General features: G+C 47.8%; 18 non-coding genes across 18 annotated transcripts; 11 read left to right on the forward strand and 7 right to left on the reverse strand.

Annotated features, from left to right (window-relative positions):
- Nucleotides 1-196: 196 nt before the first annotated feature.
- Nucleotides 197-269, forward strand: trnav-cac (transfer RNA valine (anticodon CAC)). The gene has a single exon. It is a non-coding gene; the product is annotated as a tRNA-Val (tRNA).
- A 1559-nt stretch (nt 270-1828) lies between these two features.
- trnav-aac (transfer RNA valine (anticodon AAC)) lies at nt 1829-1901 on the forward strand. The gene has a single exon. It is a non-coding gene; the product is annotated as a tRNA-Val (tRNA).
- A 581-nt stretch (nt 1902-2482) lies between these two features.
- On the forward strand, nt 2483-2555 carry trnav-aac (transfer RNA valine (anticodon AAC)). Its single transcript has one exon. It is a non-coding gene; the product is annotated as a tRNA-Val (tRNA).
- A 253-nt stretch (nt 2556-2808) lies between these two features.
- Nucleotides 2809-2881, forward strand: trnav-cac (transfer RNA valine (anticodon CAC)). The gene has a single exon. It is a non-coding gene; the product is annotated as a tRNA-Val (tRNA).
- A 1044-nt stretch (nt 2882-3925) lies between these two features.
- On the reverse strand, nt 3926-3997 carry trnad-guc (transfer RNA aspartic acid (anticodon GUC)). The gene has a single exon. It is a non-coding gene; the product is annotated as a tRNA-Asp (tRNA).
- Nucleotides 3998-4441: 444 nt separating this feature from the next.
- trnav-aac (transfer RNA valine (anticodon AAC)) lies at nt 4442-4514 on the forward strand. The gene has a single exon. It is a non-coding gene; the product is annotated as a tRNA-Val (tRNA).
- Nucleotides 4515-4579: 65 nt separating this feature from the next.
- Nucleotides 4580-4651, reverse strand: trnad-guc (transfer RNA aspartic acid (anticodon GUC)). Its single transcript has one exon. It is a non-coding gene; the product is annotated as a tRNA-Asp (tRNA).
- A 1748-nt stretch (nt 4652-6399) lies between these two features.
- On the forward strand, nt 6400-6472 carry trnav-aac (transfer RNA valine (anticodon AAC)). The gene has a single exon. It is a non-coding gene; the product is annotated as a tRNA-Val (tRNA).
- A 65-nt stretch (nt 6473-6537) lies between these two features.
- Nucleotides 6538-6609, reverse strand: trnad-guc (transfer RNA aspartic acid (anticodon GUC)). Its single transcript has one exon. It is a non-coding gene; the product is annotated as a tRNA-Asp (tRNA).
- Nucleotides 6610-6725: 116 nt separating this feature from the next.
- trnav-cac (transfer RNA valine (anticodon CAC)) lies at nt 6726-6798 on the forward strand. The gene has a single exon. It is a non-coding gene; the product is annotated as a tRNA-Val (tRNA).
- Nucleotides 6799-7702: 904 nt separating this feature from the next.
- trnav-aac (transfer RNA valine (anticodon AAC)) lies at nt 7703-7775 on the forward strand. The gene has a single exon. It is a non-coding gene; the product is annotated as a tRNA-Val (tRNA).
- A 65-nt stretch (nt 7776-7840) lies between these two features.
- trnad-guc (transfer RNA aspartic acid (anticodon GUC)) lies at nt 7841-7912 on the reverse strand. The gene has a single exon. It is a non-coding gene; the product is annotated as a tRNA-Asp (tRNA).
- A 1561-nt stretch (nt 7913-9473) lies between these two features.
- trnad-guc (transfer RNA aspartic acid (anticodon GUC)) lies at nt 9474-9545 on the reverse strand. The gene has a single exon. It is a non-coding gene; the product is annotated as a tRNA-Asp (tRNA).
- Nucleotides 9546-9661: 116 nt separating this feature from the next.
- Nucleotides 9662-9734, forward strand: trnav-cac (transfer RNA valine (anticodon CAC)). The gene has a single exon. It is a non-coding gene; the product is annotated as a tRNA-Val (tRNA).
- Nucleotides 9735-11293: 1559 nt separating this feature from the next.
- On the forward strand, nt 11294-11366 carry trnav-aac (transfer RNA valine (anticodon AAC)). The gene has a single exon. It is a non-coding gene; the product is annotated as a tRNA-Val (tRNA).
- Nucleotides 11367-11431: 65 nt separating this feature from the next.
- On the reverse strand, nt 11432-11503 carry trnad-guc (transfer RNA aspartic acid (anticodon GUC)). Its single transcript has one exon. It is a non-coding gene; the product is annotated as a tRNA-Asp (tRNA).
- Nucleotides 11504-11947: 444 nt separating this feature from the next.
- trnav-aac (transfer RNA valine (anticodon AAC)) lies at nt 11948-12020 on the forward strand. Its single transcript has one exon. It is a non-coding gene; the product is annotated as a tRNA-Val (tRNA).
- Nucleotides 12021-12085: 65 nt separating this feature from the next.
- On the reverse strand, nt 12086-12157 carry trnad-guc (transfer RNA aspartic acid (anticodon GUC)). Its single transcript has one exon. It is a non-coding gene; the product is annotated as a tRNA-Asp (tRNA).
- Between the last annotated feature and the right edge of the window lie 161 nt (nt 12158-12318).

Raw genomic sequence — 12318 nt, forward strand, 5'->3', positions numbered from 1 at the left:
GGCACCACCTCCCCGTTGGGGAATCAAATCCCAGTCTTCCGCGTGACAGGCGGAGATACTATCCACTATACTAACGAGGAAAGCACTCTGTGCTTGCTACCTGGACAGGCGTAGAGGGAAAACTGTCACTAAAATCGGGAATGCAAGACAGCTATGCTGTTTGCCAATCCTGCCAACAGGATAAACGCCAGTGTCTGTTTCCATGGTGTAGTGGTTATCACATTCGCCTCACACGCGAAAGGTCCCCAGCTCGAAACCGGGTGGAAACTTGGCAATTTTCTTTGAATTTGCAATGAAAACTGAGTATCCAAAAATACAATAGCACAGGTACAAAGTGCCCGTTGGGGCATCTCACCCCAGTCTTCCGCGTGACAGGAGAAGATACTATCCACAATACTAACGAGGAAAGGACTCTGTGTTTGCTACCTGGACAGGCATAGAAGGAAAACTGTCACTAAAATAGGGAATGCCAGACAGCTATGCTGTTTTCCAATCCTGCCAACAGGATAAACACCAGCGTCTGTTTCCATGGTGTAGTGGTTATCACATTCGGCTCACACGCGGAAGGTTCCCAACTCGAAACAGGGTGGGAAACAGGGTAATTTTCTTTGTATTTGCAATGAAAACTGAGTATCCAAAAAGCAAAACACACAGGCACCACCTCCCCGTTGGGGAATCGAACCCCAGTCTTCCGCGTGACAGGAGGAGATACTATCCACTATACTAACGAGGAAAGGACTCTGTGTTTGCTACCTGGACAGGCATAGAAGGAAAACTGTCACTAAAATAGGGAATGCCAGACAGCTATGCTGTTTTCCAATCCTGCCAACAGGATAAACACCAGCGTCTGTTTCCATGGTGTAGTGGTTATCACATTCGGCTCACACGCGGAAGGTTCCCAACTCGAAAAAGGGTGGGAAACAGGGTAATTTTCTTTGTATTTGCAATGAAAACTGAGTATCCAAAAAGCAAAACACACAGGCACCACCTCCCCGTTGGGGAATCGAACCCCAGTCTTCCGCGTGACAGCAGGAGATACTATCCACTATACTAACGACGAAAGGATTCTGTGCTTGCGACCTGGACAGGCTTAGAGGTAAAATTGTCACTAAACTTAATGCCAGACAGCTATGCGGTTTGCCAATCCTGCCAACAGGATAAACGCCAGTGTCTGTTTCCATGGTGTAGTGGTTATCACATTCGGCTCACACGCGAAAGGTTCCCAACTCGAAACAGGGTGGGAAACAGGGTAATTTTCTTTGTATTTGCAATGAAAACTGAGTGTCCAAAAAGCAAAACACACAGGCACCACCTCCCCGTTGGGGAATCGAACCCCAGTCTTCCGCGTGACAGGCAGAGATACTATCCACTATACTAACGAGGAAAGGACTCTGTGCTTGCTACCTGGACAGGCGTAGAGGGAAAACTGTCACTAAAATCGGGAATGCAAGACAGCTATGCTGTTTGCCAATACTGCCAACAGGATAAACGACAGTGTCTGTTTCCATGGTGTAGTGGTTATCACATTCTCCTCACAAGCGAAAGGTTCCCAACTCGAAACCGGGTGGGAAGCAGGGTAATTTTCTTTGTATTTGCAATGAAAACTGAGTATCCAAAAACTGAATTGCACCTGCACTCACCTCCCCTTCAGGGAATCTAACCACAGTCTTGCGCGTGACAGGCAGAGATACTATCCACTATACTAACGAGGAAAGGACTCTGTGCTTGCTACCTGGACAGGCGTAGAGGGAAAACTGTCACTAAAATCGGGAATGCCAGACAGCTATGCTGTTTGCCAATCCGGCCAACAGAGTAAACGCCAGTGTCTGTTTCCATGGTGTAGTGGTTATCACATTCGCCTAACACGCGAAAGGTCCCCAGCTCGAAACCGGGTGGAAACTTGGGAATTTTCTTTGAATTTGCAATGAAAACTGAGTATCCAAAAAGCAAAACACACAGGCACCACCTCCCCGTTGGGGAATCGAACCCCAGTCTTCCGCGTGACAGGAGGAGATACTATCCACTATACTAACGAGGAAAGCACTCTGTGCTTGCTACCTGGACAGGCGTAGAGGGAAAACTGTCACTAAAATCGGGAATGCCAGACAGCTATGCTGTTTGCCAATCCTGCCAACAGGATAAACGCCAGTGTCTGTTTCCATGGTGTAGTGGTTATCACATTCGGCTCACACGCGAAAGGTTCCCAACTCGAAACAGGGTGGGAAACAGGGTAATTTTCTTTGTATTTGCAATGAAAATTGAGTATCCAAAAATTGAATTGCACCTGCACTCACCTCCCCTTCAGGGAATCTAACCACAGTCTTGCGCGTGACAGGCAGAGATACTATCCACTATACTAACGAGGAAAGGACTCTGTGCTTGCTACCTGGACAGGCGTAGAGGGAAAACTGTCACTAAAATCGGGAATGCCAGACAGCTATGCTGTTTGCCAATCCTGCCAACAGAGTAAACGCCAGTGTCTGTTTCCATGGTGTAGTGGTTATCACATTCGCCTAACACGCGAAAGGTCCCCAGCTCGAAACCGGGTGGAAACTTGGCAATTTTCTTTGAATTTGCAATGAAAACTGAGTATCCAAAAAGCAAAACACACAGGCACCACCTCCCCGTTGGGGAATCAAATCCCAGTCTTCCGCGTGACAGGCGGAGATACTATCCACTATACTAACGAGGAAAGCACTCTGTGCTTGCTACCTGGACAGGCGTAGAGGGAAAACTGTCACTAAAATCGGGAATGCAAGACAGCTATGCTGTTTGCCAATCCTGCCAACAGGATAAACGCCAGTGTCTGTTTCCATGGTGTAGTGGTTATCACATTCGCCTCACACGCGAAAGGTCCCCAGCTCGAAACCGGGTGGAAACTTGGCAATTTTCTTTGAATTTGCAATGAAAACTGAGTATCCAAAAATACAATAGCACAGGTACAAAGTGCCCGTTGGGGCATCTCACCCCAGTCTTCCGCGTGACAGGAGAAGATACTATCCACAATACTAACGAGGAAAGGACTCTGTGTTTGCTACCTGGACAGGCATAGAAGGAAAACTGTCACTAAAATAGGGAATGCCAGACAGCTATGCTGTTTTCCAATCCTGCCAACAGGATAAACACCAGCGTCTGTTTCCATGGTGTAGTGGTTATCACATTCGGCTCACACGCGGAAGGTTCCCAACTCGAAACAGGGTGGGAAACAGGGTAATTTTCTTTGTATTTGCAATGAAAACTGAGTATCCAAAAAGCAAAACACACAGGCACCACCTCCCCGTTGGGGAATCGAACCCCAGTCTTCCGCGTGACAGGAGGAGATACTATCCACTATACTAACGAGGAAAGGACTCTGTGTTTGCTACCTGGACAGGCATAGAAGGAAAACTGTCACTAAAATAGGGAATGCCAGACAGCTATGCTGTTTTCCAATCCTGCCAACAGGATAAACACCAGCGTCTGTTTCCATGGTGTAGTGGTTATCACATTCGGCTCACACGCGGAAGGTTCCCAACTCGAAAAAGGGTGGGAAACAGGGTAATTTTCTTTGTATTTGCAATGAAAACTGAGTATCCAAAAAGCAAAACACACAGGCACCACCTCCCCGTTGGGGAATCGAACCCCAGTCTTCCGCGTGACAGGAGGAGATACTATCCACTATACTAACGACGAAAGGATTATGTGCTTGCGACCTGGACAGGCTTAGAGGTAAAATTGTCACTAAACTTAATGCCAGAAAGCTATGCGGTTTGCCAATCCTGCCAACAGGATAAACGCCAGTGTCTGTTTCCATGGTGTAGTGGTTATCACATTCGGCTCACACGCGAAAGGTTCCCAACTCGAAACAGGGTGGGAAACAGGGTAATTTTCTTTGTATTTGCAATGAAAACTGAGTGTCCAAAAAGGAAAACACACAGGCACCACCTTCCCCGTTGGGGAATCGAACCCCAGTCTTCCGCGTGACAGGCGGAGATACTATCCACTATACTAACGAGGAAAGGACTCTGTGCTTGCTACCTGGACAGGCGTAGAGGGAAAACTGTCACTAAAATCGGGAATGCAAGACAGCTATGCTGTTTGCCAATACTGCCAACAGGATAAACGCCAGTGTCTGTTTCCATGGTGTAGTGGTTATCACAGTCTCCTCACAAGCGAAAGGTTCCCAACTCGAAACCGGGTGGGAAACAGGGTAATTTTCTTTGTATTTGCAATGAAAACTGAGTATCCAAAAACTGAATTGCACCTGCACTCACCTCCCCTTCAGGGAATCTAACCACAGTCTTGCGCGTGACAGGCAGAGATACTATCCACTATACTAACGAGGAAAGGACTCTGTGCTTGCTACCTGGACAGGCGTAGAGGGAAAACTGTCACTAAAATCTGGAATGCCAGACAGCTATGCTGTTTGCCAATCCGGCCAACAGAGTAAACGCCAGTGTCTGTTTCCATGGTGTAGTGGTTATCACATTCGCCTAACACGCGAAAGGTCCCCAGCTCGAAACCGGGTGGAAACTTGGCAATTTTCTTTGAATTTGCAATGAAAACTGAGTATCCAAAAAGCAAAACACACAGGCACCACCTCCCCGTTGGGGAATCGAACCCCAGTCTTCCGCGTGACAGGCGGAGATACTATCCACTATACTAACGAGGAAAGGACTCTGTGCTTGCTACCTGGACAGGCGTAGAGGGAAAACTGTCACTAAAATCGGGAATGCCAGACAGCTATGCTGTTTGCCAATCCTGCCAACAGGATAAACGCCAGCGTCTGTTTCCATGGTGTAGTGGTTATCACATTCGGCTCACACGCGGAAGGTTCCCAACTCGAAACAGGGTGGGAAACAGGGTAATTTTCTTTGTATTTGCAATGAAAACTGAGTATCCAAAAAGCAAAACACACAGGCACCACCTCCCCGTTGGGGAATCGAACCCCAGTCTTCCGCGTGACAGGAGGAGATACTATCCACTATACTAACGAGGAAAGGATTCTGTGCTTGAGACCTGGACAGGCGTAGAGGTAAAACTGTCACTAAACGTGAATGCCAGACAGCTATGCTGTTTGCCAATCCTGCCAACAGGATAAACGCCAGCGTCTGTTTCCATGGTGTAGTGGTTATCACATTCGGCTCACACGCGGAAGTTTCCCAACTCGAAACAGGGTGGGAAACAGGGTAATTTTCTTTGTATTTGCAATGAAAACTGAGTATCCAAAAAGCAAAACACACAGGCACCACCTCCCCGTTGGGGAATCGAACCCCAGTCTTCCGCGTGACAGGAGGAGATACTATCCACTATACTAACGAGGAAAGGACTCTGTGCTTGCTACCTGGACAGGCGTAGAGGGAAAACTGTCACTAAAATCGGGAATGCCAGACAGCTATGCTGTTTGCCAATCCTGCCAACAGGATAAACGCCAGTGTCTGTTTCCATGGTGTAGTGGTTATCACATTCGGCTCACACGCGAAAGGTTCCCAACTCGAAACAGGGTGGGAAACAGGGTAATTTTCTTTGTATTTGCAATGAAAACTGAGTATCCAAAAAGCAAAACACACAGGGACCACCTCCCCGTTGGGGAATCGAACCCCAGTCTTCCGCGTGACAGGAGGAGATACTATCCACTATACTAACGAGGAAAGGATTCTGTGCTTGAGACCTGGACAGGCGTAGAGGTAAAACTGTCACTAAACGTGAATGCCAGACAGCTATGCTGTTTGCCAATCCTGCCAACAGGATAAACGCCAGCGTCTGTTTCCATGGTGTAGTGGTTATCACATTCGGCTCACACGCGGAAGTTTCCCAACTCGAAACAGGGTGGGAAACAGGGTAATTTTCTTTGTATTTGCAATGAAAACTGAGTATCCAAAAAGCAAAACAAACAGGCACCACCTCCCCGTTGGGGAATCGAACCCCAGTCTTCCGCGTGACAGGAGGAGATACTATCCACTATACTAACGAGGAAAGGATTCTGTGCTTGCGACCTGGACAGGCGTAGAGGTAAAACTGTCACTAAACTTGTGAATGCCAGACAGCTATGCTGTTTGCCAATCCTGCCAACAGGATAAACGCCAGTGTCTGTTTCCATGGTGTAGTGGTTATCACATTCGGCTCACACGCGAAAGGTTCCCAACTCGAAACAGGGTGGGAAACAGGGTAATTTTCTTTGTATTTGCAATGAAAACTGAGTATCCAAAAATTGAATTGCACCTGCACTCACCTCGCCTTCAGGGAATCTAACCACAGTCTTGCGCGTGACAGGCAGAGATACTATCCACTATACTAACGAGGAAAGGACTCTGTGCTTGCTACCTGGACAGGCGTAGAGGGAAAACTGTCACTAAAATCGGGAATGCCAGACAGCTATGCTGTTTGCCAATCCGGCCAACAGAGTAAACGCCAGTGTCCGTTTCCATGGTGTAGTGGTTATCACATTCGCCTAACACGCGAAAGGTCCCCAGCTCGAAACCGGGTGGAAACTTGGCAATTTTCTTTGAATTTGCAATGAAAACTGAGTATCCAAAAAGCAAAACACACAGGCACCACCTCCCCGTTGGGGAATCGAACCCCAGTCTTCCGCGTGACAGGCGGAGATACTATCCACTATACTAACGAGGAAAGGACTCTGTGCTTGCTACCTGGACAGGCTTAGAGGGAAAACTGTCACTAAAATCGGGAATGCAAGACAGCTATGCCGTTTGCCAATCCTGCCAACAGGATAAACGCCAGTGTCTGTTTCCATGGTGTAGTGGTTATCACATTCGCCTCACACGCGAAAGGTCCCCAGCTCGAAACCGGGTGGAAACTTGGCAATTTTCTTTGAATTTGCAATGAAAACTGAGTATCCAAAAATACAATAGCACAGGTACCAAGTGCCCGTTGGGGCATCTCACCCCAGTCTTCCGCGTGACAGGAGAAGATACTATCCACAATACTAACGAGGAAAGGACTCTGTGTTTGCTACCTGGACAGGCATAGAAGGAAAACTGTCACTAAAATAGGGAATGCCAGACAGCTATGCTGTTTTCCAATCCTGCCAACAGGATAAACACCAGCGTCTGTTTCCATGGTGTAGTGGTTATCACATTCGGCTCACACGCGGAAGGTTCCCAACTCGAAACAGGGTGGGAAACAGGGTAATTTTCTTTGTATTTGCAATGAAAACTGAGTATCCAAAAAGCAAAACACACAGGCACCACCTCCCCGTTGGGGAATCGAACCCCAGTCTTCCGCGTGACAGGAGGAGATACTATCCACTATACTAACGAGGAAAGGACTCTGTGTTTGCTACCTGGACAGGCATAGAAGGAAAACTGTCACTAAAATAGGGAATGCCAGACAGCTATGCTGTTTTCCAATCCTGCCAACAGGATAAACACCAGCGTCTGTTTCCATGGTGTAGTGGTTATCACATTCGGCTCACACGCGGAAGGTTCCCAACTCGAAAAAGGGTGGGAAACAGGGTAATTTTCTTTGTATTTGCAATGAAAACTGAGTATCCAAAAAGCAAAACACACAGGCACCACCTCCCCGTTGGGGAATCGAACCCCAGTCTTCCGCGTGACAGGAGGAGATACTATCCACTATACTAACGACGAAAGGATTCTGTGCTTGCGACCTGGACAGGCTTAGAGGTAAAATTGTCACTAAACTTAATGCCAGACAGCTATGCGGTTTGCCAATCCTGCCAACAGGATAAACGCCAGTGTCTGTTTCCATGGTGTAGTGGTTATCACATTCGCCTAACACGCGAAAGGTCCCCAGCTCGAAACCGGGTGGAAACTTGGCAATTTTCTTTGAATTTGCAATGAAAACTGAGTATCCAAAAAGCAAAACACACAGGCACCACCTCCCCGTTGGGGAATCGAACCCCAGTCTTCCGCGTGACAGGCGGAGATACTATCCACTATACTAACGAGGAAAGGACTCTGTGCTTGCTACCTGGACAGGCGTAGAGGGAAAACTGTCACTAAAATCGGGAATGCCAGACAGCTATGCTGTTTGCCAATCCTGCCAACAGGATAAACGCCAGCGTCTGTTTCCATGGTGTAGTGGTTATCACATTCGGCTCACACGCGGAAGGTTCCCAACTCGAAACAGGGTGGGAAACAGGGTAATTTTCTTTGTATTTGCAATGAAAACTGAGTATCCAAAAAGCAAAACACACAGGCACCACCTCCCCGTTGGGGAATCGAACCCCAGTCTTCCGCGTGACAGGAGGAGATACTATCCACTATACTAACGAGGAAAGGACTCTGTGCTTGCTACCTGGACAGGCGTAGAGGGAAAACTGTCACTAAAATCGGGAATGCCAGACAGCTATGCTGTTTGCCAATCCTGCCAACAGGATAAACGCCAGTGTCTGTTTCCATGGTGTAGTGGTTATCACATTCGGCTCACACGCTAAAGGTTCCCAACTCGAAACAGGGTGGGAAACAGGGTAATTTTCTTTGTATTTGCAATGAAAACTGAGTATCCAAAAAGCAAAACACACAGGGACCACCTCCCCGTTGGGGAATCGAACCCCAGTCTTCCGCGTGACAGGAGGAGATACTATCCACTATACTAACGAGGAAAGGATTCTGTGCTTGAGACCTGGACAGGCGTAGAGGTAAAACTGTCACTAAACGTGAATGCCAGACAGCTATGCTGTTTGCCAATCCTGCCAACAGGATAAACGCCAGCGTCTGTTTCCATGGTGTAGTGGTTATCACATTCGGCTCACACGCGGAAGTTTCCCAACTCGAAACAGGGTGGGAAACAGGGTAATTTTCTTTGTATTTGCAATGAAAACTGAGTATCCAAAAAGCAAAACACACAGGGACCACCTCCCCGTTGGGGAATCGAACCCCAGTCTTCCGCGTGACAGGAGGAGATACTATCCACTATACTAACGAGGAAAGGATTCTGTGCTTGCGACCTGGACAGGCGTAGAGGTAAAACTGTCACTAAACTTGTGAATGCCAGACAGCTATGCTGTTTGCCAATCCTGCCAACAGGATAAACGCCAGTGTCTGTTTCCATGGTGTAGTGGTTATCACATTCGGCTCACACGCGAAAGGTTCCCAACTCGAAACAGGGTGGGAAACAGGGTAATTTTCTTTGTATTTGCAATGAAAACTGAGTATCCAAAAATTGAATTGCACCTGCACTCACCTCGCCTTCAGGGAATCTAACCACAGTCTTGCGCGTGACAGGCAGAGATACTATCCACTATACTAACGAGGAAAGGACTCGGTGCTTGCTACCTGGACAGGCGTAGAGGGAAAACTGTCACTAAAATCGGGAATGCCAGACAGCTATGCTGTTTGCCAATCCGGCCAACAGAGTAAACGCCAGTGTCCGTTTCCATGGTGTAGTGGTTATCACATTCGCCTAACACGCGATAGGTCCCCAGCTCGAAACCGGGTGGAAACTTGGCAATTTTCTTTGAATTTGCAATGAAAACTGAGTATCCAAAAAGCAAAACACACAGGCACCACCTCCCCGTTGGGGAATCGAACCCCAGTCTTCCGCGTGACAGGCGGAGATACTATCCACTATACTAACGAGGAAAGGACTCTGTGCTTGCTACCTGGACAGGCGTAGAGGGAAAACTGTCACTAAAATCGGGAATGCAAGACAGCTATGCCGTTTGCCAATCCTGCCAACAGGATAAACGCCAGTGTCTGTTTCCATGGTGTAGTGGTTATCACATTCGCCTCACACGCGAAAGGTCCCCAGCTCGAAACCGGGTGGAAACTTGGCAATTTTCTTTGAATTTGCAATGAAAACTGAGTATCCAAAAATACAATAGCACAGGTACCAAGTGCCCGTTGGGGCATCTCACCCCAGTCTTCCGCGTGACAGGAGAAGATACTATCCACAATACTAACGAGGAAAGGACTCTGTGTTTGCTACCTGGACAGGCATAGAAGGAAAACTGTCACTAAAATAGGGAATGCCAGACAGCTATGCTGTTTTCCAATCCTGCCAACAGGATAAACACCAGCGTCTGTTTCCATGGTGTAGTGGTTATCACATTCGGCTCACACGCGGAAGGTTCCCAACTCGAAACAGGGTGGGAAACAGGGTAATTTTCTTTGTATTTGCAATGAAAACTGAGTATCCAAAAAGCAAAACACACAGGCACCACCTCCCCGTTGGGGAATCGAACCCCAGTCTTCCGCGTGACAGGAGGAGATACTATCCACTATACTAACGAGGAAAGGACTCTGTGTTTGCTACCTGGACAGGCATAGAAGGAAAACTGTCACTAAAATAGGGAATGCCAGACAGCTATGCTGTTTTCCAATCCTGCCAACAGGATAAACACCAGCGTCTGTTTCCATGGTGTAGTGGTTATCACATTCGGCTCACACGCGGAAGGTTCCCAACTCGAAAAAGGGTGGGAAACAGGGTAATTTTCTTTGTATTTGCAATGAAAACTGAGTATCCAAAAAGCAAAACACACAGGCACCACCTCCCCGTTGGGGAATCGAACCCCAGTCTTCCGCGTGACAGGAGGAGATACTATCCACTATACTAACGACGAAAGGATTCTGTGCTTGCGACCTGGACAGGCTTAGAGGTAAAATTGTCACTAAACTTAATGCCAGACAGCTATGCGGTTTGCCAATCCTGCCAACAGGATAAACGCCAGTGTCTGTTTCCATGGTGTAGTGGTTATCACATTCGGCTCACACGCGAAAGGTTCCCAACTCGAAACAGGGTGGGAAACAGGGTAATTTTCTTTGTATTTGCAATGAAAACTGAGTGTCCAAAAAGCAAAACACACAGGCACCACCTCCCCGTTGGAGAATCGAACCCCAGTCTTCCGCGTGACAGGCGGAGATACTATCCACTATACTAACGAGGAAAGGACTCTGTGCTTGCTACCTGGACAGGCGTAGAGGGAAAACTGTCACTAAAATCGGGAATGCAAGACAGCTATGCTGTTTGCCAATACTGCCAACAGGATAAACGCCAGTGTCTGTTTCCATGGTGTAGTGGTTATCACATTCTCCTCACAAGCGAAAGGTTCCCAACTCGAAACCGGGTGGGAAGCAGGGTAATTTTCTTTGTATTTGCAATGAAAACTGAGTATCCAAAAACTGAATTGCACCTGCACTCACCTCCCCTTCAGGGAAACTAACCACAGTCTTGCGCGTGACAGGCAGAGATACTATCCACTATACTAACGAGGAAAGGACTCTGTGCTTGCTACCTGGACAGGCGTAGAGGGAAAACTGTCACTAAAATCGGGAATGCCAGACAGCTATGCTGTTTGCCAATCCGGCCAACAGAGTAAACGCCAGTGTCTGTTTCCATGGTGTAGTGGTTATCACATTCGCCTAACACGCGAAAGGTCCCCAGCTCGAAACCGGGTGGAAACTTGGCAATTTTCTTTGAATTTGCAATGAAAACTGAGTATCCAAAAAGCAAAACACACAGGCACCACCTCCCCGTTGGGGAATCGAACCCCAGTCTTCCGCGTGACAGGCGGAGATACTATCCACTATACTAACGAGGAAAGGACTCTGTGCTTGCTACCTGGACAGGCGTAGAGGGAAAACTGTCACTAAACTTGTGAATGCCAGACAGCTATGCTGTTTGCCAATCCTGCCAACAGGATAAACGCCAGTGTCTGTTTCCATGGTGTAGTGGTTATCACATTCGGCTCACACGCGAAAGGTTCCCAACTCGAAACAGGGTGGGAAACAGGGTAATTTTCTTTGTATTTGCAATGAAAATTGAGTATCCAAAAATTGAATTGCACCTGCACTCACCTCCCCTTCAGGGAATCTAACCACAGTCTTGCGCGTGACAGGCAGAGATACTATCCACTATACTAACGAGGAAAGGACTCTGTGCTTGCTACCTGGACAGGCGTAGAGGGAAAACTGTCACTAAAATCGGGAATGCCAGACAGCTATGCTGTTTGCCAATCCTGCCAACAGAGTAAACGCCAGTGTCTGTTTCCATGGTGTAGTGGTTATCACATTCGCCTAACACGCGAAAGGTCCCCAGCTCGAAACCGGGTGGAAACTTGGCAATTTTCTTTGAATTTGCAATGAAAACTGAGTATCCAAAAAGCAAAACACACAGGCACCACCTCCCCGTTGGGGAATCGAACCCCAGTCTTCCGCGTGACAGGCGGAGATACTATCCACTATACTAACGAGGAAAGCACTCTGTGCTTGCTACCTGGACAGGCGTAGAGGGAAAACTGTCACTAAAATCGGGAATGCAAGACAGCTATGCTGTTTGCCAATCCTGCCAACAGGATAAACGCCAGCGTCTGTTTCCATGGTGTAGTGGTTATCACATTCGGCTCACACGCGGAAG

This window comes from Festucalex cinctus, chromosome 19, assembly GCF_051991245.1.
Source record: "Festucalex cinctus isolate MCC-2025b chromosome 19, RoL_Fcin_1.0, whole genome shotgun sequence".
NCBI classification, from domain to species: Eukaryota; Metazoa; Chordata; class Actinopteri; order Syngnathiformes; family Syngnathidae; genus Festucalex; species Festucalex cinctus.